General features: G+C 38.4%; 1 protein-coding gene and 1 pseudogene across 5 annotated transcripts in view; one reads left to right on the forward strand and one right to left on the reverse strand.

The window, feature by feature from the left end:
* LOC131827827 (eukaryotic translation initiation factor 4B-like) lies at positions 1–27,610 on the forward strand (annotated as a pseudogene).
* The window catches only part of WWP1 (WW domain containing E3 ubiquitin protein ligase 1), a 147,239-nt gene extending 119,623 nt beyond the window's left edge, over positions 1–27,616 (reverse strand). For 3 of the 5 annotated variants that reach the window (XM_059166086.1, XM_059166085.1, XM_059166084.1), the window contains exons 1-2: positions 27,406–27,616; positions 7,195–7,290 (exon numbers count right to left, since the gene is read on the reverse strand). The gene's annotated coding sequence lies outside the window, so the exon portion shown is untranslated. The remainder of the gene's footprint in view (positions 1–7,194; positions 7,291–27,405) is intronic. The other 2 variants (XM_059166082.1, XM_059166083.1) reach the window with 2 other exon arrangements.
* Between the last annotated feature and the right edge of the window lie 187 nt (positions 27,617–27,803).

The following is a 27,803-nucleotide window of genomic DNA, read 5'->3' on the forward strand; positions in this document are numbered from 1 at the left end:
ATGCTTCCTCACATAGTGGCCTCAGCAAGAAAGATGGGGAAGGCTATCTCCCTAACAGTCTTCCTGGCTGAGGATGGCAGCACTGGTGGGGGAAGCATATCTGTCCTCAAACCAGTAAGCCGGAGTGATCTGGAAGATGTTTCAACCACGTGGCACAGTAATGATGACAATATGTATAAGGCACCTCCAACTGACCACTGCTCCACAGGCTGCCTGGCAAGCTAGTATCAAGCAGAGCTATCTTGCCAGACTGCTGCTTCTCTAGGGAACACAACTTGTGATGACACGACTGAAGTCCACATTAAGGAATTCTTAAGAGAATTAAATATCAGTAGAGTGCATTTACCATATGAACCCAGCAAATCAGAGAGGTTGAAAGGTTTGACTGCGTCGAGTTTGAAAACCTGCCTTCCTTGCTTGGTACCCTGAGCCTCAATAAAGAGTCTCTGGTTAACAAAATTCCAATGGACATTCTTGACCAAGCTCAAGATAAAGACAAAGATGCTGGGGCACCTGGGTGGCTCAGTGGGTTAAGCCGCTGCCTTCAGCTCAGTTCAGGATCCCAGAGTCCTGGGATGGAGTCCCGCATCTGCTGAGCAGAGAGCCCGCTTCCCCCTTGCTCTCTCTGTGCTGCTCTGCCTACTTGTGATCTCTCTCTGTGTCAAAGAAATGAATAAAATCTTAAAAAAAAAAAAAAAAAAAAAAAGACAAGGATGCTCATTTTCTTGACGGAGCAAGGAATTGGGATTCTCACAAAATACCCAAACAGACAGCCTGGGTGACTATCTACCTAGAAGAGGTGATGATAGCTTTGAAGGCAAACATCATGATTATTATGGAGGCCAGGACTGCTATGATTACTAACATGATTACTAACAGAGACTATGATTGAGGGTATGACTCCAGGAAAAACAGCAGCAGAAGTATATGTGGTAGTAGGTACAACACGAATGATGACTACAGAGGAAGTGGGACCACCAGGAAGACCAATATGATAGACATGATGTTCAGCTGAGGAGCTCCAAAGATGATTATTCTGGGGATGATTAAAGATGTGATGACAGAGATCATCCTAAGAACCAAACTGAATCTAAAGCTTCAGAGTACTCCTAAGGAAGAAGACTCCTTGGCTACTACCTCCCAGTCTAGTCAAGCAGCTTCTATGTTTGGAGCAGCAAGGCCTATTAACCCAGCTATAAGAGAACAATAAGTTGAAAAGCAGCTCCAGGAAGAACAGGTGAAATCGGAGCATCAGCTAGATGAACTAGAATGACAGCCTTAGAAGAGACACTTGAACTGGCAAAGTGAAAAAACTCGGGAATAAGAATGGTCAAGGGCAGGAAGTTTCTCATCTCAAACTGGGACCTCAGCTACATCAGCAGTCAGAACAGGAGGCACAAAGGAGAGAAAGTGAGAAATCCGGAAAATGAAATACTCGTACAGCAGAAGACTGCCACTCTCCAACTTCTCATCTTCCCAAACCCACCCAGCTGCCTCATCTTCCCAAACCCACCCAGCTGCTAAAGGTAATGCTGCCCCTTCCATCAAAAGTGGATGCTTGGGTGAAGTGAAGTGTTAATTCTTAAGCTTGATTTCAGAGCTCAAACAGAACAGCAATCTCCTATAAAGGACTAGAGGAAAGTAGCTCCAGCTCAACCATCTCAGGAAGATCAACCTGGAAAGGTAAAAATAAACTAGATGGGGTGAGTGTCCAAAAAGGTAGAAGCGGGAAGTCCATCAGGGCCCCAGATATGAAGGGAACAAAAACAAATGGAAGGAGTCTGAAAGGAAACATGGCAAAAGGGATCAAAATTCCAAATCTGGGGGCGCCCGGGTAGCTCAATCAGTTAAGTGTTTTTTGTTTTTTTTTTTTAAGATTTTATTTATTTTTTTGACAGACAGAGATTACAAGTAGACAGAGAAGCAGGCAAAGAGAGGAAGGGAAGCAGGCCCCTGCTGAGCAGAGAGCCCGATGTGGGACTCGATCCCAGGACCCTGAGATCATGACCTGAGCTGAAGGCAGCGGCTTAACCCACTGAGCCACCCAGGCGCCCCAGTTAAGTGTCTTGATCTCATCGTTGTTAAGTTTGAGCCCTGTGTTGGGCTCCACATAGGCTTGGAGCCCACGCCAAAAAAAAAAAAAAAAGAGAGAGAGAAAGAAAGAAAGGAAAAAAAAGGTCCAAATCTGCACCTGAGCCAAAGACAACTGAGGAACCCAGCCTCTAAGTTCGGTACTCTAAGTATGTCACTCTCCAAGCTGATGGATTAGGTTAAAATGAGGGGCAAGTTTATAAAGAATAGACCTCCACATCCTGCACTTTTTTCCTACTCTCTAGCTACTCTGAAACATTCCTGAGCAAATCAAGTATCTACCCAAACAAGACAAAATATCCAGACAAATTCAACGTTTCGCAAATTCAACATTTCGGTGAGGGGAGAAAAGCCTCGAAGGATTTTTGTAGCTACAGAAAGAAATTTACAAACTGGCATTGTTGTGGATGATTTCAATACACTCTAATTTTTCATAGGTTAAATAAACCAAAAAAAAAAAAAAAAAAAAAAAATGAACAAGCAGGACTTAACAAACATATACAGAACCTTATACCCAGCTATTAGAAAATAAACATTCTTTTCAAGCATAGATGAACATACAGAAAGTGAATACATACTGGGACATAATGAAAATCTCACTGAATTCAAAGAATATGTATAATGTTGTTCTGAGGCGTGTGACCAAATACAAAACAGAACAAAAAACACAGTAATAGGGGGTACCTGGGTGGCTCAGTTGGTTTAAGGCTTGCCTTTGGCTCAGGTCATAATCCCAGGGTCCTGGGATCCAACCCTGCATTGGGCTCCCTGCCCAGCAGGGAGTCTACTTTTCTGCCTCCCTCTGCCCCCCACTTGCATGCACATGCGTACACACTCACACTCTCTCTCTCAAACAAATAAAATCTTTTAAAAAAGCAATAATGGAAGATAATTTTAAAAACACAAATAGAAAATAAAACTTCTAAATATTTCATGGGTCACAAGAAACCATGCTGCAAAAAATTTTTTTAAATATTAAGAGCTAAAGGTATCACAAAAAAATTTGTAGGATACAACAAAAGTTAACTTAGAGGCAAATCTATGGCCTTAAAGATTTACACTAGGAATAGAAAGGCTGAAAATTAGTAAGTTAATGGCCAGTTTGTTTAAGCTAGAAAGAAATCAACAGCGTAAACCCCAGAAAAGTGCAGAATAATAAAGAAATGAAACTAATGAAGTAGAAGAAAGGTAACACAGGATTAACAAAAGGGAGCCTGGGTGGCTCAGTCAGCTGCTCATTGGACTCCTGATTACAGCTTGGTTGGTGATCTTGGAGTAATGGTATTGAGCTCTGCTTTGGGCTCCGTGCTCAGCAGAGTCTGCTTAGGTTTCTCTCTCTCCCTCTCCCACCCCCCCTGCTTACACACATGCTCTGAAATAAATAAAATCTAAAAAGAGAAAAAGAAAAAAGAAAAAAAATGAAAAAAATTAACGAAGTTTGAATTTTTAGGAAACACTAAAACAAATAAATGCCTGACGAGACTGATGAAATGTAAATAAAACAAAACAAAACAGGGACCCCAAAAGAGACCCAAGGTACGTATGGATATCCTCATGTAACAGATGTAACAATGCAGATCTGAGGAATAAAAGGGACAACTAAATAGTACTAAAATTATCTACATGGAAAAACTAAATTGGATCCTCACATCATACACAAAATCAATTCAAGATGGATTAGTGATGTACATATGAAAGACAAACTTCAAAATTTTTAGAAGAAATTTGACCAGAAAACTCAAAAAAAATTTTGTGCCCTGCCAGGAAAGGATTTTTTAAACAAGTATACCAACCAAAAAAGAAGTGTGAGTATTTTGACTACATGGAAACCAAGAACTTCTGTTTATCATAAAACATAATAAAGCAAATGAAAAAGATAGCTACAAACTGGAAGATATTTATAAAACACAAAGCTGACTAAACACTTGTATTTAAACTATATGAGAAAGTCTACAAAAGCAGGACATAAGGCCTCTGCCTTCAGCTCAGGTCATGATCTCCGGGATCTGGGATGAAGCCCCGCATCAGACTCTCTGCTCAGCGGCAAGCCTGCTTCCTCCTCTTTCTCTGCCTGCCTCTCTGCCTACTTGTGATCTCTGTCTGTCGAATAAATAAATAAAATCTTAGGGGCGCCTGGGTGGCTCAGTGGGTTAAGCCGCTGCCTTTGGCTCAGGTCATGATCTCAGGGTCCTGGGATCGAGTCCCGCATCGGGCTCTCTGCTCAGCAGGGAGCCTGCTTCCTTCTCTCTCTCTCTCTGCCTGCCTCTCAGTGTACTTGTGATTTCTCTCTGTCAAATAAATAAATAAAATCTTTCAAAAAATAAATAAATAAATAAATAAAATCTTTAAAAAAAAAAAAGGCAGGATAAAAACACAAGTAGTCAAATGGGCAAAAAAACTTGAACAGAAATTTTATAGATCAAGGAAACTTCTAAGGACAATTAGTATAAGAAAAGATGGAGAATCACATAATTAATCAGTGAAATACAAGTTAAAACCACATGAGATGGGGGCGCCTGGGTGGCTCAGTGGGTTAAAGCCTCTGCCTTCGGCTCAGGTCATGATCCCAGGGTCCTGGGATCGAGTCCCGCATCGGGCTCTCTGCTCAGCGGGGAGCTTGCTTCCCTTCCTCTCCCTCTGCCTCTCTCTCTGCCTACTTGTGATCTCTGTCTTTCAAATAAATAAATAAAATCTTTAAAAAAAATAAATAAATGTAAACAAGAAACTTGCTTTAAAAAAAAAAAAAAAAAAAAAAAAAACCACATGAGATGTTATTTTTAAACTCACCAGAAAAATAAACAAACTCACTCGGATGATAAAAACTAGAAATGTTGACAGTACCAAAAAATGATCCAAAAAAGGGCAAAGAAGGTATTCTTACAGACTGCTATTAGTTATTTAAATTGGTAAAATCCTCCTAGCAGGTGTTAAAATTGGTACAGTTGCTGGAAAACAACTAGAAAATCTCTAGGTCATTCAATGAGCAATTCTAGGTACAGAATACAGAAATTTTGTAATTGTGTGCCAAATATAAGCATACTTAAAAATAACAACAGCAAAAAATACTCAAATGTCCAGTGGTTGTAAAATGGTTAAATGAATTAGGCTGACTTACACAACGGAACACCATACAGCAGTGAGAATGAACTATAGCTGTAGGCAACATCAATGGGTCTTAGAAACATGATAGTGAATGAAACAAAATACAAATACAAATACAAATGGAGTTCTGAGTATTAACATCTTCCCCTCACTCAGTCCCACCTCTAAGATTTAACATTCTACACTGAGGTCATCAAGAAATGTTTCCAACTCTTAAACACAAAGAAGAAAGAAATGAATTATTTTGGCAGTCATCATGACCTCATCTTTTCCCATGCATTTCCTTTGAAAATACCACAATTCCATGATTGAGTAAGAAATTCAGATACATGGAAACACTGTGGATCCTGAATCTCAAATGCTTATACAATTAACAAACAATTGAATGAAACCCACTAAAGAAATGCTGAGGTCCAAAGGGCAATAGAATGACATGCTGTCACTCTTCCAAGGAGTACACTGTGAATCTCATCGAAACATTTCTGCACAAACTAAGAAAACTAGTGTATGGAAATACTTCTGCTGTATTTCTACATTGTGGATAAAGCACTTTATTTTGTATGTGGCACAGCAATAACCATACAGTCCAAAAATAAGTCACCACCACTATTTTGTTGTAAATTAGGATGGGCACACTGAAAATTTTTCTATGTATTCTTTTATGATACCACCTGAATGTTTCGTTTGGAACGTATAAAGATTTGTAGGTCCTCCTCTATAATAAAATACCATTTGTATGAAGTTTACAAAAGCTATAAACAATTATTAAACTCAGAACAAAAAAAAAAACCTTTGTGGTATTATAATTTTAAAAAGAGGATATAAAAAATCCAGAACAGCAGTTACTTCAGGGGTTGGGGAAAAATAGGAACATGCGGTTACAGAGGTGCTCACAGGTAGCTCTTCAACTGTATTGGTACACCCAGTTAGTTCTTAAGTAGTTAGTTCCCAAATGTTTCTTTTTATTATTAACTTCCGTATGTTACACATAATCCGACATGTTCAAATTACAGAATTTTTAAAAATTTCAAGAATACATGGAAGGCAAGGATGTAGATAAAGTGCAGATCATTGGGACGCCTGGGTGGCTCAGTTGGTTAAGCAGCTGCCTTCGGCTCAGGTCATGATCCCAGCGTCCTGGGATCGAGTCCCGCATCGGGCTCCTTGCTCGGCAGGGAGCCTGCTTCTCCCTCTGCCTCTGCCTGCCATTCTGTCCGCCTGTGCTCGCTCTCTCCCCCTCTCTCTCTGACAAATAAATAAATAGAATCTTTAAAAAAAAATTTTTAAAAAAGTGCAGATCATTAATTCATCAAGTGTGATGGTAAGGGAATACGTCTATAGCCTGTGTAGGAAAAGAAGGAAAGGACATAGCTTTCACACAGATGATGTGATTAGTCATCCAAGAAAAAGACAATTCTTCCTCTGAACGAAGGACGAGGGATCTAAGGAAAGGCAAAGATATTAATTCACTTGGAGGTAGATTAAAGAAAATTGAGGAACTTTATTACCGAATTAGAAAGGTTAACTGCTGGAGAATAAAGAAGATAAATAAGCACAGGGTTTGTTATTTTGAGTACATGCTTCTGATCATCAGTAACTGCAACTTTAAACTGCAAAATACAACAGAGACTGTTCAAAATTGGTACCTTTTTGTCCTAAAAGGGAAGGAATAAAGCAAATAAAATAATCAAATTCAACATACAATTAGTTCCCATACTCCACTTAATAAGATGAAGTTGTGTGACACTTAAAATACAATGTACTGCTATATATATTCATTAATCTGGCATTACAATAACGCAGTATGAGTAGGGAGGCACTGTTCCCTCACTTTACAGATGAGGAAATGGTGCCTAAATATGGACTACTTTAAGTCTATAGTCATATTTTTTATGACAATATAGGTCTAGAGAATTAACTATCAATATATGGAGTCTGAGTGCTAAATAAGCTAAATCTTAGTTAAAATCTTAGTTAAAAAAGAAGTTGTTCATCACTTACTATGTACCAGGAACTGTGCTAGACACTGGGGATATAAAGATGAGTAAGACACGATTCCTTCTTTCAAGGAGCTCATAGTCTAGTGAGGAGACAAACCTGTAAACAAATAAATAGCTTTCAGTGTTAACAGTTACTGAAACAAATGTGAAATGTTAAGTAGTACATCTGGGGCACATAAGAAAAAGTGGATAATCCAAATTACAGGAATCAGAAAAGGGTTCACAGAAGATAACCAATTTTTGAATGAACTGTGTCTTCAAGTATAATTCTTTAAGAGAAAACTACAGAAGCCATGGAGCATTCAGGGAGCTATTGGAATACCTGAAAAAAGGATATTAAAGGATATTATCAAGGGATAAGGCTAACACAGCAATCTAAAGTGTAGAGGATCCTATGGGAATAGTTTATACAGCATTCAAAATATAACAAGCATAGTAGTTTGAAGTTTATCATAGAAGTATCTGATAGGTAACAATGGGTTTCAACAACGAGAATCACATTTCAGAAAAGTAACTTTGGCAGCAGCGGGGTTACATTTAAAATACTGAGTTTCCTGAGTTTCTCTAACCAGAGCAGGTAGCATGAGGGAAAAAACTCACTAAATATGAAAGATCTTTGACTAGATGGTTTTGGGACAGCTGAGAGTTAGAAAGGATTCTGAGCAACTAAAATTTACCACTTCACTATCTGGGTTAAGGTGCCATAACCAGGACAGGGAGAAGAGGAGCAAATTGTGCGAGACAATACAGTACGAAGTTTAGAAGCCAACTTCTCAGTCTTACTATTTTGATTTCATCTCCTATTCTACCCCTTAACAACTGTGTGACCAACTATGGCAAAAGGAAAAGCCAAAGTCTGAGTTTTAACGAACTTTTGAGCAAAGTGGTTATTCATCCAAATGAATTTAGAACATAAACTATGCCCAGAGGATATGGCCAGTTATATGTAAGCTGATTCTGTCCAGCTCAAGCCTTTAAAAATGCCACAGAATTGTCTAAGAGTTATTATTCAACCGCAAAGAACAGGGAGTCCTGAATACAGATGCTTAACTATGTTTCAGTCCTCCAAGGTTATAGGCCTATTGAATCCCCACTCAGAAGATGTACCTTAATTGCCTACTTACTTCAAGTCAGGCTTTTTTTTTTTTTTTTCTAAAAGATTTCATTTACTTATTTGTTAGAGAGAGACACCACGCACATACAAGCAGGAGGAATAGCAGGCGGAGATAGAGGGAAAGTAGGCTCCCTGCTGAGCAAGGATTCAGATGCAGGACTCAGTCCCAAGACCCAGGAACATGACCTGAGCCGAAGGCAGGCACTTAACCAACTGAGCCACCCAGGTGTCCCAAGATGGCTTTCTTTCTTTCTTTCTTTCTTTTTTTTTAATTTTATTTATTTGACAGAGATCACGAGTAGACAGAGAGGCAGGCAGAGAGAAGTGGGGGGTGAAGGGGGAGGGGTAAGCAGGCTCCCTGCTGAGCAGAGAGCCCAATGCAGGGCTCAATCCCAGGACCCTGAGATCATGACCTGAGCCAAAGGCAGAGGCTTAACCCACTGAGCCAGCCACCCAGGTGCCCCAACCCACTGAGCCACCTAGGCGCCTCTGGCTTTCTTAAGTAAAGAACACTTTTACTTTCAGAAGCAATAGTAAGAAAAAAGACCAACAAATCTGATCCATTTTGCATGCTATGCATGGGATCAAGAGTTGGAAAAGCCAGAAAACTACTGTCACATATCTACCTGCCTGAATCAATTTCACACTTAATGGACTGCCTAGTTTGTAAAGCGGGCATGATAAGGACATAAAAATGGTGGAAGACAAAAATCCCAACTTCAGTATTTAGTCTAGTTTTTTTTTTAAAGATTTTATTTATTTATTTTGACAGAGAGAAATCACAAGTAGTTGGAGAGGCAGGCAGAGAGAGAGAGAGGGAAGCAGGCTCCCTGCTGCGCAGAGAGCCCGATGCGGGACTCGATCCCAGGACCCTGAGATCATGACCTGAGCCGAAGGCAGCGGCTTAACCCACTGAGCCACCCAGGCGCCCCGTATTTAGTCTAGTTTTGAAGACAATATTAATACATAGTAAAATTTTAGAAACAAGATAGAATGGTACAGAATCAGGTGCTAGAGATGTTCCATCTAATGAATGTGGAACTTGGAGGATTAGAAAGCCTGCAGTTAAGCAAAGCTATTGTATCAATGGCACAAAATTTAAAACTCAATGAAAGTGGCCAATATACAAATGAAAAAAACAGCTTTCCTGCCCTAAAATACCCAAGATTTAGCAACTCTAAAGCAGAAAACAAGTATTTCCTGAAAGTACAGACTACAAAGTAGGGGACTTAATTTTAATAATATAGGAATGTTGCTTCTTTTTTTAAAGAGTTTATTTATTTGACAGAGAGAGAGATCACAAGTAGGCAGAGAGGCAGGCAGAGAGAGAGAGAGGAGGAAGCAGGCTCCCTGCTGTGCAGAGAGTCTGATGCAGGACTCCATCCCAGGATCCTGAGATCATGATCTGAGCCGAAGGCAGCGGCCTAACCCACTGAGCCACCCAGGCGCCCAGGAATGTTGCTTCTATATAGAGATCATTTATAAAAAGATATTGTTGATCATTTCAATTCATTTATAAAAGGGGACAGTAAATGAGAAGGTGACTGACTTATACAGATTTGCCAGGACCATCCACATTTTAGTTCTGTTCCCACACAAACCTCTCACTTCAGGGCACACCATGGTATTTGGTAACCTTAGTAAACAGTATAATGGCTCTAACTGTGTAAGCAGCTTTTTTGATGTATCTCAAAGAGATTTTTCTGTGGAATCGTGTTATAATAATAAGGCATCATCCTGTTAGATTTTGTATTTTTGGATGACCTAAATATTCAGAAAGGAAAAATCAATTTTACAGGGACAACAACTCATGAGCAGTCTTCAATATCACACCACTGGGCCTATATGTTAGGGGAAGGGAAAAAGAAGGAGCAAGGCTTTTAGCCCTCCAAATAATCACCACTGTGGTCTCCTAAAGATCCAAAAGCATTTCCAACTTCCTGAATAGCTTCTTAATACTCAGGCCCATAGTTCTTCTCCACACCACACACCATCATCCTTACTCTTGTCTCGGCATGTATTCCAACAACTCTAGGGCCTTGTATTCCACTAACCAATCTCATTCCATAGGCCAGCAGCTGGCTCAAAAGCTCTACCACCGCACACTCCCTGTCTATTGTCAATTTTAACCATTTCCAAACTATGTGAACTCTCTGCTCTCAAAATTACTCTATGACTAATATAAACATTGGTTATACAGTTAATACAAACTTCTTTCCCCTCCTCAAATCAACATTCACACTGCTACTGTATATCCTTACTGAGAGAGTCAAAAGCCTTGCTAAGTCCAACCTATGCCTCCTCAAATTACCATGGCACAAACCCTAATGAACTGCTGCCCATTAAATTCCTGCAATTACTTCCTCAATGTTCTTCACACAAAAATTACTCTACTAAAATCATGTCCAGTAGCTAGTCAAACTACTTAATTCTTTTTCTCACTCTAGTTAGTTCTAATCAAGTTACTTCTTGATTCTGGTTATTTCAAATTCCATCTATTTCCCTGCCTTCAAAACACCCTTGCATTGCACCCAGCAAGACTCCAGTCACAGCACAAACATGATCACAGTAACTTAATCTGCTTTTCTTATCAAGATGCTTGCCTTCAATTGATGAGAAATAGTTACAAAATAGTTACTTATCCACAGCAAAATTAACCACCCATCCTTCCAAGCAAAAGGAGTTTCATATAAACTTCCAGCCAGCAAAACTTCTAGGGTCTGTTGGCCTATACAGAATGCAAATTCCCTCCCAAAAAGGTAATAAATAATTAATAATAGAATCTGGGCAGTAGACTAGAGGTTCAACTAACAATAATGATGACACACCGAAATAAAGGCCAGTCCAGAGGATCAAATAGCAAAGATACTTATATTCTGAACTGAGAGAAGTGCCAGTTTCGCTCTTTTCCAAGTCTGAGGTAACAATTAAAAAAAAATTACACTTATTTCAAGGGCGCCTGGGTGTCTTAGTCGTTGTTGAGCATCTGCTTTTAGCTTGGGTCACGATCCCAGAGTCCTGGGATTGAGCCCCACATCGGGGCTCCCTGCTCAGCAGGGGAGGCTGCTTCTCCCTCTCCCTCTGCCTCTTTCGTGTTCTCCCTCTCTCTCCCCTTCTTTACTTTCTCAAATAAGTAAGTTAAAATCTTCCAAAAAAAAAAAAAGTACACTTATTGCAAACTTAATTGACTCTGAACATCTAGCAACATTTGAAGTTATAAGAAACAAAATCAAGTCCTGTGAACAACTGAACTGTCACTTATAGAAGCCTTTCAGTCTATTTGGTAGTCCAGTTATTTCTAATGAGGTGGGGAAAGTAATAAACTATTGAAAATAAGAAGCTATCATTTACCAAAGTCTAGTTTGAATTTGGATTTTAATTTCTATTCCCACGTTTACTAAGTGGCAGATAGTGATTAAGAGTGTACATTCTGCAGCCAGACTGCCTAAACGCGAATTCGGGCTCCACTTGACTACTACATTCAACTTTTGGCAAGCTTCTTTACCTCACAAGTGCCTCAGTTTTTAAATCTATAAAATGAATTCAAACCTACCATCTTATGAGTTAATAAGTTAATACTGACAAAGTGCTAAGAAAAGTACTTAGCACACAATAAACAAACTACATATTGGGGATTTCTTTTAACAATTTTTCTGAATTAAGTCATTCAGCGTATATATACAGACATGTTTTCAGGTAATGTGTTAAACAGCAGGAATACAGAAATCATCTGAGATACACTCTTTGCTCTCAGTGAGTTTATAATTTAGCAGTGGAAATAGACAAGGAAATCAGCATTAAGCTCACTGACAGGGTTGTACAGAGGACTACAGAAGTACAGAAGAGGAGCATCTAAATCAGATTTGTTGGGAAGAGGTGAAGAAATGTCAGGAAAGGCTTCTGAGAGATGGTAACAGTAAGACAGGAAAAAAGAGAAAACTGTTCACTGTACAATATGGATTTTAGTAGGCATTTTTTAGGGCAATTTTAACAGAGTGGTAGGACCAAAAGCCAATGGCTTAAGAAACCTCTATTTAGATGTTTAACTGTAAAAGAAAAAAAAAGATACAGAATTAAAGTGAGGTATTCATAGGTTTGTTTTTGATGGAAGATGGAAGAGACTTGAACATATTTTCAGACAGGAAGAAGCTGAAGTCACAGAACAAATGACAAGAGCTCTAAGAAGGCAGGGCTGTTGAGATTTAACAGAGGTATACACATAAATAGCCTGCACTGCGGCTAGACAGAGAAAAGAAACGGGTGAGAATGAAAATTATCTCCACAAGTGTCTGAGAAGAAAGTTAAGGAGGTTTTACCTACCAGCTTCCTCACTGAGGGAGGCAATCTTTGAGACACTAGGAATACAATACATTACCTGTTATAATAGCATATGGCTAGATAAGACAAAACAGCAGAGACTTGGGTCCAGGGGAGTATCAGTAACAATCCCAGACATGCGAATTTTTTTCCATTTCATTTTTAATAGTTCGTATTTAGAACTAGTCCTGCGTCAGAATCCTTGCTCAGCAAGGAGCTTCCTACTCCCTCTGCCTGACGCTCCCCCTGCTTGTGCTTGTGCTTGTGTACAGTCTCTCTGACAAATAAATAAATAAAATCGAAGCAATGACACTAATTATTGGAGCCATTTAGAGCACAGGTTCCAGAAGAGAACAGGGCATACTCTAGCTACTATCGAACTACTCCTTGTTATTTAAATGCATCATGTATATATATGCTTTCTGCCACCTTCATCCATTAAAATTCAGCTACAGAAAATAAGGTAATTGGTATTCTCCAGAAAAACTCTTTACCCCAAACTCATTAATGACACATATTTCTAATCTACTACCAGTTTTCCCCAACCTGGTTGCATGAAGAATCATCTGGGGAACTCTGCTGGTAGTTTGAGGTGATGCTCACAGAAACATTTGGGTACTCTCAACCCTGATCTACATAATTTCTAATCATGATTCAGCTCAAGTGTAATCTCTCCAATTTTTGACTAGTTAGCTGCTACATGTTTCACAGCATTGTAACCATGTTTATTTCTTTATCTCCTTTATTACACAATAAATTTCTTTATTACAACTCACCTTTATAATTCCAGCCCTAGCCTGGTACTCAACCCTTACTAAACACTCAATAAATGTATGTTCAATGAAGAATCACAATTATAAAAAATTAACCCTATAGAATTGGTTAGGGTGGTTAGACTTAAAAAAAAAAAAAAAAACCAAAAAACCCACATAGCACAAAACTAAAACTTTAACATTCTATAAAGAAAAATCCTGTGGGCGCCTGGGTGGCTCAGTGGGTTAAGCCGCTGCCTTCCACTCATGTCATGATCTCAGGGTCCTGGGATGGAGTCCCGCATTGGGCTCTCTGTTCAGCAGGGAGCCTGCTTCCCTTCCTCTCTCTCTGCCTGCCTCTCTGCCTACTTGTGATCTTTCTCTGTCAAATAAATAAATAAAAATCTTAAAAAAAAAAAAAAGAAAAAGAAAAAGAAAAATCCTGTAAGACCTTATAAACCACCTATACCCTATCCCATCTTTGCCCTTCTAATTCTGGGCTTGTCTAAGTCCATGTCCACCTTACCAATGTGATTTCATTGCCACAACCCACAATAGCAGCACAATATAAAAATATCCAATACAAAAATAAAGCATAAATGTCACCTAAAATACCCATTTGATTTATTAAATACTTAAACATCCAAATGTATAAAAACAAGAGAAAGCTCAACTTTCAGGTTTAAACTTGAAAACTTCTAGCCCTAACATGCAAAATAATTCAGAAGTCATATGCTAATGCCCAAATTATATACCAGTTAGACCCTAAAAGTCTACGGAGATGTTTGCTTAGAACACAGTACAAATTTTCTCACAGAAATTTTATAAATGGTGGTAAAATAACAAGACCAAGCCACAAAAGCCTACCAGACCCATAATAGATGAACCACTTGTACTGTACAAGGAAACCTATTGTTCCACAGAGATGTTTCTGAGGTTCCACAAACACTTATTTGTGTGTATATGCACCATCACTGCAAAAATTCCAAAATAAATTTCTGACACTGAAAAAGTACTGAGAGCATTTTGCGTAGTGCCTGGCACACAGTAAAAACTCAAAAAATTACAGCTATTTTTATCCAGAATCCTTGTTTTCTACCTTTTGTGTTCCTCAAAACAGCTTTATTTTTCTTACTGCATCTGCATTCTAGATCGTAAATTCCAAGAGTGCAGGACAAATCTTCACCATTGTATCTACCCTCCCTACCAAAAAGCCTGCAACACAAAAGTGTTTAATACTTGCTTGCTAATGAAGGTTAATTAGTATCAACCAAACCTCAAAAACAACTGAATAACCTCAGGGTTAAAATGAAATAGCCTTATTTAGTTTTTAGGTACACTTTTAAGTGAACTACTGAACTTCTCGATTTATTTTTTCACCTTTAATATTATTATCAAAGTGAAAAAAAAGTGTAAACATTCATGTTGAAAATATTCCTCTAGGGGCGCCTGGGTGGCTCAGTTAAAGAGTTAAAGCCTCTGCTTTAACCTCTGCTTTTTCCATCCTGGGATGGTGCCCTGCATCAGGCTCTCTGTCAACAGGGAGCTTGCTTGCTTCCCTTCCTCTCTCTCTGCCTGCCTCTCTGCCTACTTTGTGATCTCTGTCAAATAAATAAATAAAATCTTTTTAAAAAAAAAGAAAGAAAGAAAGAAAATATTCCTAGTAATCCAGCTTAGAAAAGTACTGCTCAAGGCAACCGTCTCACTAAATGGCACATGAGACAGGCCACCTAAATTTCTCTGGGGTTTGGTAATCCTATTAAATGATAGAGCACAAAACATATTGAGATTTTTCCAGCTTACAAATGCTTATCTAAAAACACTGCATATTTCATGAAAACCTAAGAGTAAAGTCATCCATAATCTTTGCACCAAACCAACCCACAAGTGTTTCCATTTTTAAAATAGTATTATTTTCCTCCAAAAACCTTTTTTTTTTTTTTACAAAGTTACAATCCAAGTATACAAATCATTTGGGTTTTCTACTCCCCACCCCATTTATAGTAAGAACTGCCTATTACAAACTTGATTGAACCCTTGGCCAACTTCAGAGAAAGCTTATGATCGTTAAAAGTGTTGCTACTTTTCTAGAAGGCCACAAGATGGGGATATTGTTCCATAAAATGCACCTTTAAAAAATATGTAATTAAATGCATTATACCAACTTCCCCAAAAATGAAATGAACAAACAGTTTTCCTCTACTGGAAGTAAGAAATATAAAAAGTCTTTGTACTTTGTTTACTACAAAACAATAGTGTGGACAAAAACATTCATGAAGTTTAGCAGGAATTCTTCTAATTAAGCTGAAGAGTTATGGTCCTTAAAAATAAAACAAAAACAGAGGACTCTGGCACGATTTCTGTAACTTTTATCACATCAATCCTTCCGTCTCTCCTTGCTCTATCCTCTTCCTCCTCAGGTCATAAAAAAATGAAACACATTTTGCTTATGCATTTACTAAATTTATTTTTCATAATTATTCTTAGTTTCAGGAGATGATTCTTATTTTTCTGTTTTAAAAGAATTGACATTAATATTTATTTACATCAACAAAGGAAAATTACACCAGAATGTTATCAGTAATGAGAATGAGACAGTTTTTCTAAAATGTGTTATTATTTCTCAGTTTCTCATAATATGCAATATTATGTTTACAACAGCAAAATACCAAAACTTTTCCAACACAACATTTTTGTATTTGGTAATTTTTTCCCCCATGTCTTAGTGGATATCAGCAGAAAACATCTCCCACTCCTGTGCTGCTTTATTCAATTAACAAAATAAAATTAAAGTAACACCGAGCCATCTTAAAACTAAAGTTCCACGCTCACAGAATCAACGTTCAGTAATAAAAAGAGCTGTGTAAACACTCACTAAGCAGAAGTCTAAGATGAGAGTATAATTACCTGGGGCCATCTGCACTACAAGAGTGTCTCAGTGAGACAGAAATATAGCCAGTCTTAAACCTGGAATCTGAATCAGGTCTTTGAGTCCAAAACTAGTAAGAATACCATAACCATCTATCTGACTCCTATTATTTATCAAAATAATATATTCATAATTTATCAAAATATTTATCAAAATTTTTACCAAAAAAAACATCTCTAATATTTTCAATTATCCTAGAGTCAATTATCCCTACTGACAAATGAAGAAAATTAGGTTTTAAGAATTTAAGTAAATTGCTGAGGGCCATAAAACCAGTGAAAGGATTTTGAACCCAGATCTCCTAGGCCCAAAGCCAATGATCTTTTTACTATTTTTTAACTACAAAAACAGAATATAAAAAACAAAATGCTAAGCTAAACCTATGCCTTGAACTGAGCATTTTACTGTATCAATCTGACAGTACTATTCTCTTATGTTAATCACTTAAACAACTTCATAATAGGATGATTTGTGGGGTTTTTAAGTTAGTCATTAAAAATGCTTTTCCTAAAAATTGACAAAGAACAAGTAATCTAAAAAAGATAATGTATAAAACATAAACACTCTAACAATTAAAGAGGTAAGCTGTTGGGATCATGATTCATAAATTCTGGGAAAAACATCCAAGGTACATAACATTCTTACTTTTGCAAGGATCAAACTTAATGTAATTATATTATGTACAATCTCAGATTTCAAAATGACACAAACATTTCCATAAATAATTGGTTGGTTGTTTCAAAGCATGGTATTTTAATAGCATTAATACTTGCTTTCCAGACTTGTTTCCTTTGAATCCAGTAATTTTTTAACATTTGGTATTCTTCAAATACACAGTATTTGCTACATCTCATGGAAGTTTAGAGTCGAAGCTGAGAGGCAATTAAAAAAGACTTACTCAGGGACCCAAAGCTTCTCAATGTCAGGCCAAACCCAGGCCAGCTGATGAGGCTCGTGTTCTGCACTGCATTGCTCACTAGGATATTATGACGCAAAGTTCATGCCAAAATATTTCCTGATTGTTTTTTAATACATGAAAGATTCTAATTTACTAACACTTAACTAGCCATGGAAATTTGCAAATTCTTCAATTCCAAATTCCTAGTGTGAGAAGAGCATCTTGGAGTAATGTAATACAGAGAATATCTTTTAGGGGCAGACAGACATAGGTCCAAACTTCAACTCTACGATTTGTTTATAATTAACCTGAGTCTCAGTTTTCTTTTCTATAAAATGAGGATACAGAAATGAATTTTGAGAAGGGGAAAGGAAGTGTTAATATTAACTCTAGGAAACTAGAACTGTTTCTAAAATCTGGAATATAGAGGTGTGCAATGGGTATTCATTTCCTAACACCATCCCATCACCACCATCATTCTAGTCACACTCTCAATACTCTGAAGCAGAAGAACTCCAGTATTTTTCTACCTTCCTTCCACAATTGTAGAGGAGAGCAGATTAAGACAGATAGTTGTTAAGAAAGGCTGGTTTCAGTCACATGGCCATGCTGCAAAATGCTACGTAGCAACCCCTCCCCATACCTGCAGTAAGGATCAGATCAAAATATCACTTGAGAATATAGTACTGCTAAATGTTTTGTTATAAATACACACAACTTCCGGTTTTTAAAGCTACAAGTAACTGATACACAATGTTAGTTTACTACTCACAAATATTCTTCCTAAGAAGTTAAGCAGACTGCTAAATACAAACTTTCACAACATATCCCCACTCTTAAGAGAAAAATATCAGAATCCAAAATACCCAGAACTGTCCAAAATAAGAAAATCAACTGAACAACTAAAACTTTACTCCTAGAATAATGTAATTTTTCTCAGGTTTAAAATATGGTAAAAATACAGGACCAGTCATCTATCCACAAATCCAAAACCCAGAAAGCTATAAAAACATAAAGTTACTTCATAACTCATTTGAAGGCATAAAGTAAACTGACCTGGACCACTTAACAGCAAAATCTGACTAATGTGTAGCTTTTTATTGCCTTATTTATCTACACTTTAACATCTGCCAAAGACAATACAGAGTGCTGCCAGAGAGTTCACTGGGGGTTTACCCAACATAATATATGGAGTGCTTTACCTTTCTAAATTAAAAAAATAAAATAAATTCTGAAACCCATTTCATTGTATTGTGAACACATCCCAGTGAATATTCATTTAATTCTAAGTGCTAGGTTTAAGTCACACAATAAATCTATCAATTAGGTATTAGTACTACTACTTTACATATGAATACCTAGTTTACATATTATTAAACAAGGGCTTAATCCAAGGTTAATCTGACCAAGATCATTTAGCCAACAAAGAATGTTGAAAACTCGGGACCCCTAGGTGGCTCAGTGGGTTACTCCTCTACCTTCGGCTCAGGTCATGATCTCAGGGTTCTGGGATCGAGTCCTGCATGGGGTTCTCAGCGGGGAGCCTGCTTCCCATCTCTTTCTGCCTGTCTACTTGTGATTTCTCTGACAAATAAATAAATAAAATCTTAAAAAAAAAAAAAAAAAAAAGAAGAATGTGAGAACTCAAACTTAAGTATGTCTCACTTTAAGGCCTAAAGCAATTAAAAAGCCAACATTTTAGAGGAAAATTAAATCACAAAGAAAGTTTAAGTTACAATTACCAAAACTTTTAACTTAGAGCAATGAAATTCCTGAGTATAATGTGCACTTTCCATCCTGGGTATTTAAATCTAAACACTGACACCTTATTTAACAGCTCACAGGACAAAGAGAGATTAGTTTATTGTTGTTTCTCCTCCCCAAAGCACTAGCCACAAAGTCAGTGAAAACAAACCCAAAAGCAATATGCTCTTCAAATGCCAACTAATCCTTTCCAGTCAAATTTAGAAAGAATCATGGATCTGGTGTGTTTGGTTTGTTTGGTTTTTTACCATTTTTATCACAATATACTAAACACAATACAAATATAATTGATAGAAACACAGGTAAAGTTTTTCCAGGATAGCTCAAACATAGGATCTGCTGTTTCACTCTCAGATATGGTCACGGGACTGAGAAAGGCTTAAGTGACATAGACCCAGGCTGTCACCATCACTGCTCTAAGCAAGTTAGAGAAAACAAGCATCAACTTTTTTTTCCTGGTTAATCAATTTAAAATTTAAGATTTAAAATTTAAATTTTTTCTCACAATGTTTTTCATAAGTCAATGCCCTTAAACTAAGCAATGGCTTTTTCCCCACAAGAGACAGATTATGGCCCCCAGCAAACCTACTTTCTACCCAAAAGACCAAATTCTAAAGTAGATACACTTTAATCAGAATCTGTTTTGAGTAGATTATTTAGCTAAGTGAAAAAGCAATCAGATTATTTGATAATCACAGTATCTAATTTAACTGTTTCAGCAGACTTTTTTTTAGAAGAGTATCTTTACTCAAAAGAGTATTTTCTTTTGAAGAAGCATGGGGAAATTTTCTTGAACAAGGAAGCCTGATGGATGCCTCTTGCAGGATTACTTCTGCCTACTTCTTATATAATCACTCTGTATCAGGTTTCTATAGTTTGTTTGGATCAAGTCCTTGGCAATTATCTTAAGCCTCTTTAAACATTTGAAAGGTTCAGATGTTAAGCTCCCTTTGTTTACACTATACATGTGTGTTTACAGAACACTGTAGCTCAAAAAATGGACTGGGAGAACACTAGAACCCCAAATTACTGATTCGGTTTCCAACAGCAATTCTCAAACTAGTATGTATAAAATCATCTGAGGTATTTGTTAAAAATGAAGACTCCTGAGCTACACTATCAAGGACTATACCAGTTCTCAAACATTCAGGCATCTTGCTTTTTAACAAATATCCCAGATGACTGTGATGCAGAGACTGCACACTGAAAAACTGTTCTATACTGTAATTCATACAGTGATGGTGTTAACAAATTCTAGATCCCAAACTGCACAGCCAAACCATTACTAGCTGACAGACTACCAGCCACGTTGAGTCAGTATCCTTCTCAGATTGATTCCTAACGTTTTAGAACCCATTTTTTAGGTTAAGAGGTGAAATTAGAGATGCAGCTCTGACAATGCCAAAGTTAAGTTACAACTATCTCTGACTGAAATGAGTGGCTCACAGAAAAAGTGGATTACTTGTTTGAATTTTAACTTATTAATAATAATGAAAAGCTGTAAGAATGATCTAAGAGCTGCTTACATCCCAAGGACCTGCCTTCCTGCTTTACAAACATTATTTCAATTAATCCTTACAAAAATTCAGAAAGAAAAATATTCTCTACATTTTACAGAAGAAACTGAAGTAATACTGTGTTTAAGCAGCATGGACAAGCTCTGCCTGACTTTAAAGCTACAGCACTTAACACATGCCAGGATGCCTTTAGTTCTACAACTTTTAGAGTACAGTGATCTAGTTTATTACTTCTATGGTAAAGTATGTCCGGGGCCAGAGAATCCTACTTCAAGTCAGGAATCAACAGTTTGTTTCTACCCATTTTATTTAATCATAATTATGGGTAGCTGATAGACAGCTATCAAAAGAACTTAGTTAAATTAAAAGAAAAAGTTATTACACCTACAATTCTGTTAATGCTAGTACATTTTTAAACTACTCTGTAACTACCATATAACTTGGGGCAGGGAAGAGTCATAAAGAAACACCTTAAGGTAATTCTATCTGTCCCCTTCCTTGTGCCCCAGCCTTTCCTATTTATATAAATCGTGTTCCTCAGTACATCCAATTACCAAACTCCTCCCCACAACAGCACACATATTATTTCCAGAAATTTGCAAAGATATTTGTACTAGAATGCAGGGGTTCACTGCTAAGTTATATATGAAATGCTTCAAATCTACCTAAATTCTTTAAATGAAATATATTAATCTATTATTCCACTCAGAAGCTATAATGTAATAATAATGTAACATTCATTTTCTTCATTCCAGTTAGCCACATTACACAGTACATAACTTCGGCTGGGGGGGGGTGGGCACTACTGAGACTAAGATAAACTGATCAAGTGATTAGGATAAAGTGAGAGAAACCCAGCTAAGCAATCAATGAATCTACCTGTTCCTGGTAAGGATGAGCATTATGTTATGCCTCACATTTCCCTAAGGACAGAGAAGTTACATCCCATTCTCCACAAGAGTCTTCTTTCCACTATGACTCCTCTCCAAGGAAGAGTGGCTCATACTAACCTCTTTCTAAGACACTGCAAACAGAAAATAGTATTTGTGAGGCACTAGGTTGCTCAAGGGTTGTCAAGGCCAGAGTGACTGGCCAAGGAGCTCTGCTATCCTAAGTGTCACATAATCATAAGGACAAGGGGGATGGGCCTCTGCCCACCCACAGCCCACTCTGCACAGAGTGCTGACTGCAGTATTTGTCTCATTCAATCTGTGAGACTTGGATAAATCACTACTACAGAGCAGCCCGAAGTGTGGGCCCTGCAATTTTTTTAGACCCCAATGCCCTCAAGCAGGTCAAGTCAATCCTGCCCCATTATGGTAGCATATAAGGTTAAACCCAGAGGTCCAAAATTTTCTTTTCTACCCAACGAGACAGTGCCAGCTACTTCCAACTATGTAATAAGCCAAATATGCTATTATTTGAATTTCAGACTCCACTTTCCCTCTGACAAGCCTAGGCTCAAAGTACCAAAAGTACTAGGCAGCTTAAAATTTCAGCTTCATGAAGTTTTCTAGGTGCCCCATTTTTGGTGTAATACAGGTGTTTGGGTTAATCTTCAGATTCTCATACTTCTCTAGTCCTTTTCTCTTGAATATGGAATGGACCTGTGAACTGCTTTCACCAAAAGAATGTGGCAAAAATGATGCTGTGCCCAAAAAAGGCCTGGTTGCTTTTTTTTTTTTGCCCTGTTGAGTCCTAAGCCACTATGCAAGGCCAGCAACACTGCTGGAAAGGCCACTTAGGAGGCAGGACCCTGAAACTCTAAGAAATATGGAGTAAGAGAAAAAAAGAGAGAAGACCAGCTCCCAGCTGAACTATAGCTGAAAGCAGCCTTTAGAGTGACCACCAGCAAAACCCAAACTGCTCCAATCAGTCCAGCCTAGGAGAGCAGAACTATAAGCAAATAAGACAGCTGTTTTAAGTCACTTACTTTTAGGTTGTTACACAGCAATAAATGACCAAAACAATGTTTACCTGGTTCCTTTTGCTTTTGCATAATTTGTTCAAAACTCATAGAAAAGGAGAGATTTAAGTAATTACAACTCCAAACATTCATACAAACTCAGAAGATAAAAGTCTTACGCCTTTTTAAATGTTAGTGACCATACCAAACTCTTGAGTTTCAAAAGGACAGGCTTCATGTTTGTCCTCTCAGCACTGGACCCCAGCACCCAGCACAATACCTGGCATGTAATAGGCACAGCAGGCGGTGTTACGAACAAACAATAGGTTTAAGGAATGTCAAGACAAATGTTAGTCCTCCTTATAACTTAGGAGTTATCTGGCATATGGTTTTACACAATATGTTCCAAAATTGTTTAATCATGTGTATACTAAGAGTTTTGTAATGGCAAATCATTTTTTTAATGATAAAGCTCTTTATGTAATAGTAAAAATCATGAAATACCATGATACAAACTTTTGGAAATCACATCCTGATGAAATGTTCCAAAAATACCAATTTCCATTGAGTAGGCTTTTATAAGCAGATTTTCAGAAGGAAATTAAAACTTACATTTCACCCATGTACTTTTTCAGATAAGAAATCAAATTCTGCTCTTTTCTTGATGGGAGGATAACTAATTTGTGATAAATGCTTAAAATTTCAAAATTATCCACCAACAGCCACTGTAATGAGGTTACCATTTTAACACACTCCTCATATATCACCTTCAGTTAAATTCCCATTGTAGATGAAGTGTTAGCAAAAAAAAAAAAAAAAAAAAAAAAAAAAAAAAAAAAAAAATTTACTGACCTAGGAACAAAAATATGGGTTTTACTTCTAGTTCTAATTTTAGCCACTTACTAGTCATATACTTGGAAATTTTTTCCAACTTCTTTGAGCATCAGTATATTCATCTAAAAAACAATGATTATCTCCTGACATACCTACTTCTCAGCTATCATGAGAATCAGATGAGAAAGTCTATACAGCCATTATGGAAAAATGTCAAATGCCATACAAATATAAGATATGATATTCTTCTTAATGTCAGCAATGAATAGAAAAATCATTTGTGTATGTGCTTTTGCTAGACATTTTTCTACCATTAAGTATTACCAACTAGTTCCTTCAACACTACTATACAGGCCAATTTATTGGTTTTTCCACTACTTGTTATTACATCACATTTTTATAGAAAGAGTAAAAAGACCCCAGTCTTTCTAATAATTATGGAATCAAAGTTTTTAGAGCTATAAAAGATACTAAGTAATAACTTGCTCAAGTTCCCTACTAGGAAGATAATCTTATAGGTGGAGAAAAGTCAATTATTTACTAATCAAATTATGCTTTAACCCCTTAATCCAATGAAGAAAAGCAGTGACTAGGACCCTGTACTTCATTTCTTTTATGAAGTTTCCATTTTTATTTGATAAGGCTTCATAAATGAAGTCAAAGGATGGCTCTTAAGTAAGGCATACATGAATACAAAAAATACAATAAAGATAAAAATGTTTAAGATTTCTTATTTCACTTTTCCCCCTTCCCCCAAACCCAAACTAAGATACAAAGGAAATATAAATAAATACAAAGGAAATAAATATAGTTATTGCTATATGCACTCCATACACCCAATTCATGTCTCCTCTCACCAGCTCTCCTGCATATGGAAAACAAGAAGGGTATAGAAAGTCCATTGAAAATCAAAGACCCAGGAATCACAAAATGTGAAAACTGAAAGGAACCTCCGAGATAATTCAGTCTTACGGATGAGGTCACTTAAAGTCAATAACTATATATAACAGATGTTAAATCATATACCTTCTTATAAAAAAAAAAAAAAAATCATTGTCAATTAGCTCTTAATTCCACTTTACCCACTTGCTAACTGAAATACTTAGGGCAAATCATTTAACTTCTTGGTCTAGTTTGTTATATAATAGCAAATAATGTACCATTGTCAAAATTCTTTGTAAACTGTATACCACAGCACAAATGTAAAGAGATACTGTATCTAAGTGTATATAAGGTATGTCTCTACAGTAGGGGACATCAGCAAATGGAAGAATTTGAAGATTCTATTTTTTTAAAAAGCCTCCAGTAATTCTGAGACCTGCTCTTAGCCCAACCCACTGACTCACGGGTTCATGAGCGAGCTTCAAGAGGGTTCACGGACTTTCCTAAAATTACATCCAGAAAGCATAGGTGCATATGGAAATTTTCCAGGCCAGATTTTTTTTTAGTTTCACCAAAAATTAGTAAACACCAAAAGGCTAAAAACTACTACTGTAAAGTAACACTGATGTGCCAAAGATAAAGCTTCCACTGATATTGCTCAAAATGGTACCATTCTTTTTTTACACCCAAGGGTTTTTTGTTTTTTTGTTTTTAAAGACTTTATTTGACAGGCAGAGATCACAAGTAGACCAGGTGGAGAGAGAGGAAGGGAAGCAGGCTCCCCACTGAGCAGAGAGCATGATGTGGGGCTCAGATCCCAGGACCCTGGGATCATTACCTGAGCTGAAGGCAGAGGCTTTAACCCACTGAGCCATTCAGGCGCCCCAAAATGGTACCATTCTTTTCCCAACCTGGATCAGAATCTCAGTTATTTTTACTTTCTTCATTTTCTCTCTCATCATCAAATTCTCTCCATTCAATTTCCTTCCTTCTTTCTATTCCTAGTATTATAGCCACAGTTCCAACCCTCATTACTTTTGACCACAGCAATCAAGAAGTCTTTCTGAGGGCACCTGGGTGGCTCAGTGGGTTAAAGCCTCTGCCTTCAGCTCAGGTCATGATCCCGGGGTCCTGGGATAGAGCCCCGCATCGGGCTCTCTGCTAGGTGGGGAGCCTGCTTCCTCCTCTCTCTCTGCCTGCCTCTCTGCCTACTTGTGATCTCTGTCTGTCAAATAAATAAAAATCTTTTAAAAAAAAATCTTTCTGCCTCCAGATTTCTACTTCAATTCACATCACACATTGCTGCCAAATTAATCCTCTGAAAACAAAAGTTTAATAAGTCACAACTCAAAAATCATCTGTAAAACCCCAAACACCTACTAAATCCAAGATCATTAGCCTGGCATTAAAAGCAATCATAAACTCGTTCAAACTTCTACTTCAAGTTTTATCATCCTTTGTTAGTACAAATACTTTTTGTTTCATCCGAGTATAATACCCAATGTATAAACTGTACGCTCTAATCTCTTAGTCCCTTATCTTTGCTTGCATTACCGTTCTCAGCTTATAGAAAGTCACGGTCATCCTTCAAAACAAAGGTTTCGTAAGCCAGCAGCTCTCTGAATCCCTTCTTACCTCCCCTTGCCAAGTAAGATGGGAGCTCTACCCCTTCTGAATTTGAATTCTATATGAAACTTAACTATGTACTAAAAGATAAATAAGCCATTTGTGTATAGTCCTACCTAACTATTCTGGGAAGGCAGAAACTGCTATAATCCTTAATATTCCCCCAAACACCTCACACAGTCATGCAGTAGATGCTTAATAATTGTGAAAGGAAGTAAAAGATATTTCAGCCTTCGTGGGGTAAACAGCAAAGATTACGATCGCTCTGAAGGCAGAGAATTTCTTTGCGACAACCTCTATCATCCCAGGCTTCCAAAAAAACATAACCCTTACTTACTGCTTTTTAATTCCTGGTATTGGATGTTTTATAAACAGTTTTGCATTTTAAGGGAAGAACTATTTGAAAACCTTAATAAGCTACATACCAAATAACTAGTCTACATACTTTACACTTCTCAATTTGAGTAGCTCCAAACACTTGGCTACTAAGTTTTCAGCTTAAAAAAAAATACTACTTATGAAAAGTGATGAATTTGCAGTCACAGCTAATTATCTGCTTTATGGTCAAAAACAAATCACATGAATAAAAGAATGCCTTTATTTTTTCAAAAGGAGCATTTTGCTTGTATAGTACACAGAGCCTTACTTAGCGAGACAGGTAAAGTGTATTTATACATATGGATGAATTCTTGCACAAACCCGCATGCAGTGTACACCAGCCACTTCAGGTAAATACCAAAGGGGGCAAAAAGCTAACTTTGGACATTATTCTTTCCCACTATTAACAGTACCTTTTTAAAGCAGAAACTCAAATCTCTTTGCACATAAGCCTACACAAAAAGATAAAAACTTACCAAGCAGAAAAAGAAAGCCACATCGAGCCCCTGGAAAATATTTTAACCTGGAAGAGCAAGGATGTCAAAATAATAGATACTCGTCTTTGGTAAGAAAGGTTTCATGTAATTACAGGAGCATAGGACGCTCAACTCCAAACGATGGAGTAAAGAAAGGACTGATCATTTAAAAGCTGTAAAAACAATGGGCAAACTACAAAATCAAAACATTTTTTTTTTTTTAAAAGATGAAGGTCCAAGTCACAGATGAGATAAAGACTAGTAAAAACTGCAAGGTCACTGGAACCTACCAGGTCACAAAGGTGGAGGTGGGGGTTGTGGCGGGGGTGGGGGGTGGTGACTGCAGAGTCAGTGAAGCAGGAGTGACAAAAACACGTCAGAAAAATACGTTCTAAGGCTGGGAGTCTTTGGTTTGGGACGGCGAAATTGCGGTGAAAGTCAGGGCACGGGCAGTTAAGTCCATACAGTGCTGTTTTTTGGAGAGGCGTTAGGGAAAGGAAGAGAAGGTAGACGGAACGCTAAGACCAGGCTAAGGAAGCTTGAGAACCGCGGCTGCAGAGTCACGGAAACACTTCGCTCCAGTATCATTAGCTCGGGCCTGTGTCAGGGCCAACTCGGGGCAAGACCCGTGACCCCACCCCAGAAAACTCCCGGCCCCTGGGCTGGAGAAGGCAGCCAGGGCGGCGCAGACCGTCCCCGACCCTCAGAGGGTCCCGCCCCGGGGCGGACCGTGCCGGGCTTACCCGCACCGCCGCTAAGGCTCTGGGCCGGCGCCCCCACCCCACCCGCGCCCCCCGCCCGCCGCCGCGGCGTCCTTACCCGGCGCAAAGCTGTCGGCTCCCGGCGGTCGGGCGGCCACAGCAGCGGCGCCTCCTCCAGCGGCGGGCGCCCTCACCCTTCCGCGCCCAAGATCGCCATCTCGCAGCAGGCGCGGCGGCGGCAGCAGCCACCCAGGCGTCGGCCCCGGCAGCCCAGGCCGCCTGCAGCCACTTGGAACCCGCTTGCCGCGCTCGGCGACACCTGACCCTCCCCCCACCCCCACCCCGGCCACGCGCCACCCCCAGCAGACCCCACACCTCCCTCCTCAGCAGCGCGCCGCGTGCTCCCGTCGACGGCGCCGCGCCGCGAGCGCGCGCCTCCCCGCCGGCCCCGCACCGCGCGCTGTGCCGCGGCCGCCTAAAACCAACTCCGGACGCGGAATCCGGCTTCCCGCGAGC

Source organism: Mustela lutreola, chromosome 3 (genome assembly GCF_030435805.1).
Source record: "Mustela lutreola isolate mMusLut2 chromosome 3, mMusLut2.pri, whole genome shotgun sequence".
NCBI lineage: Eukaryota > Metazoa > Chordata > Mammalia > Carnivora > Mustelidae > Mustela > Mustela lutreola.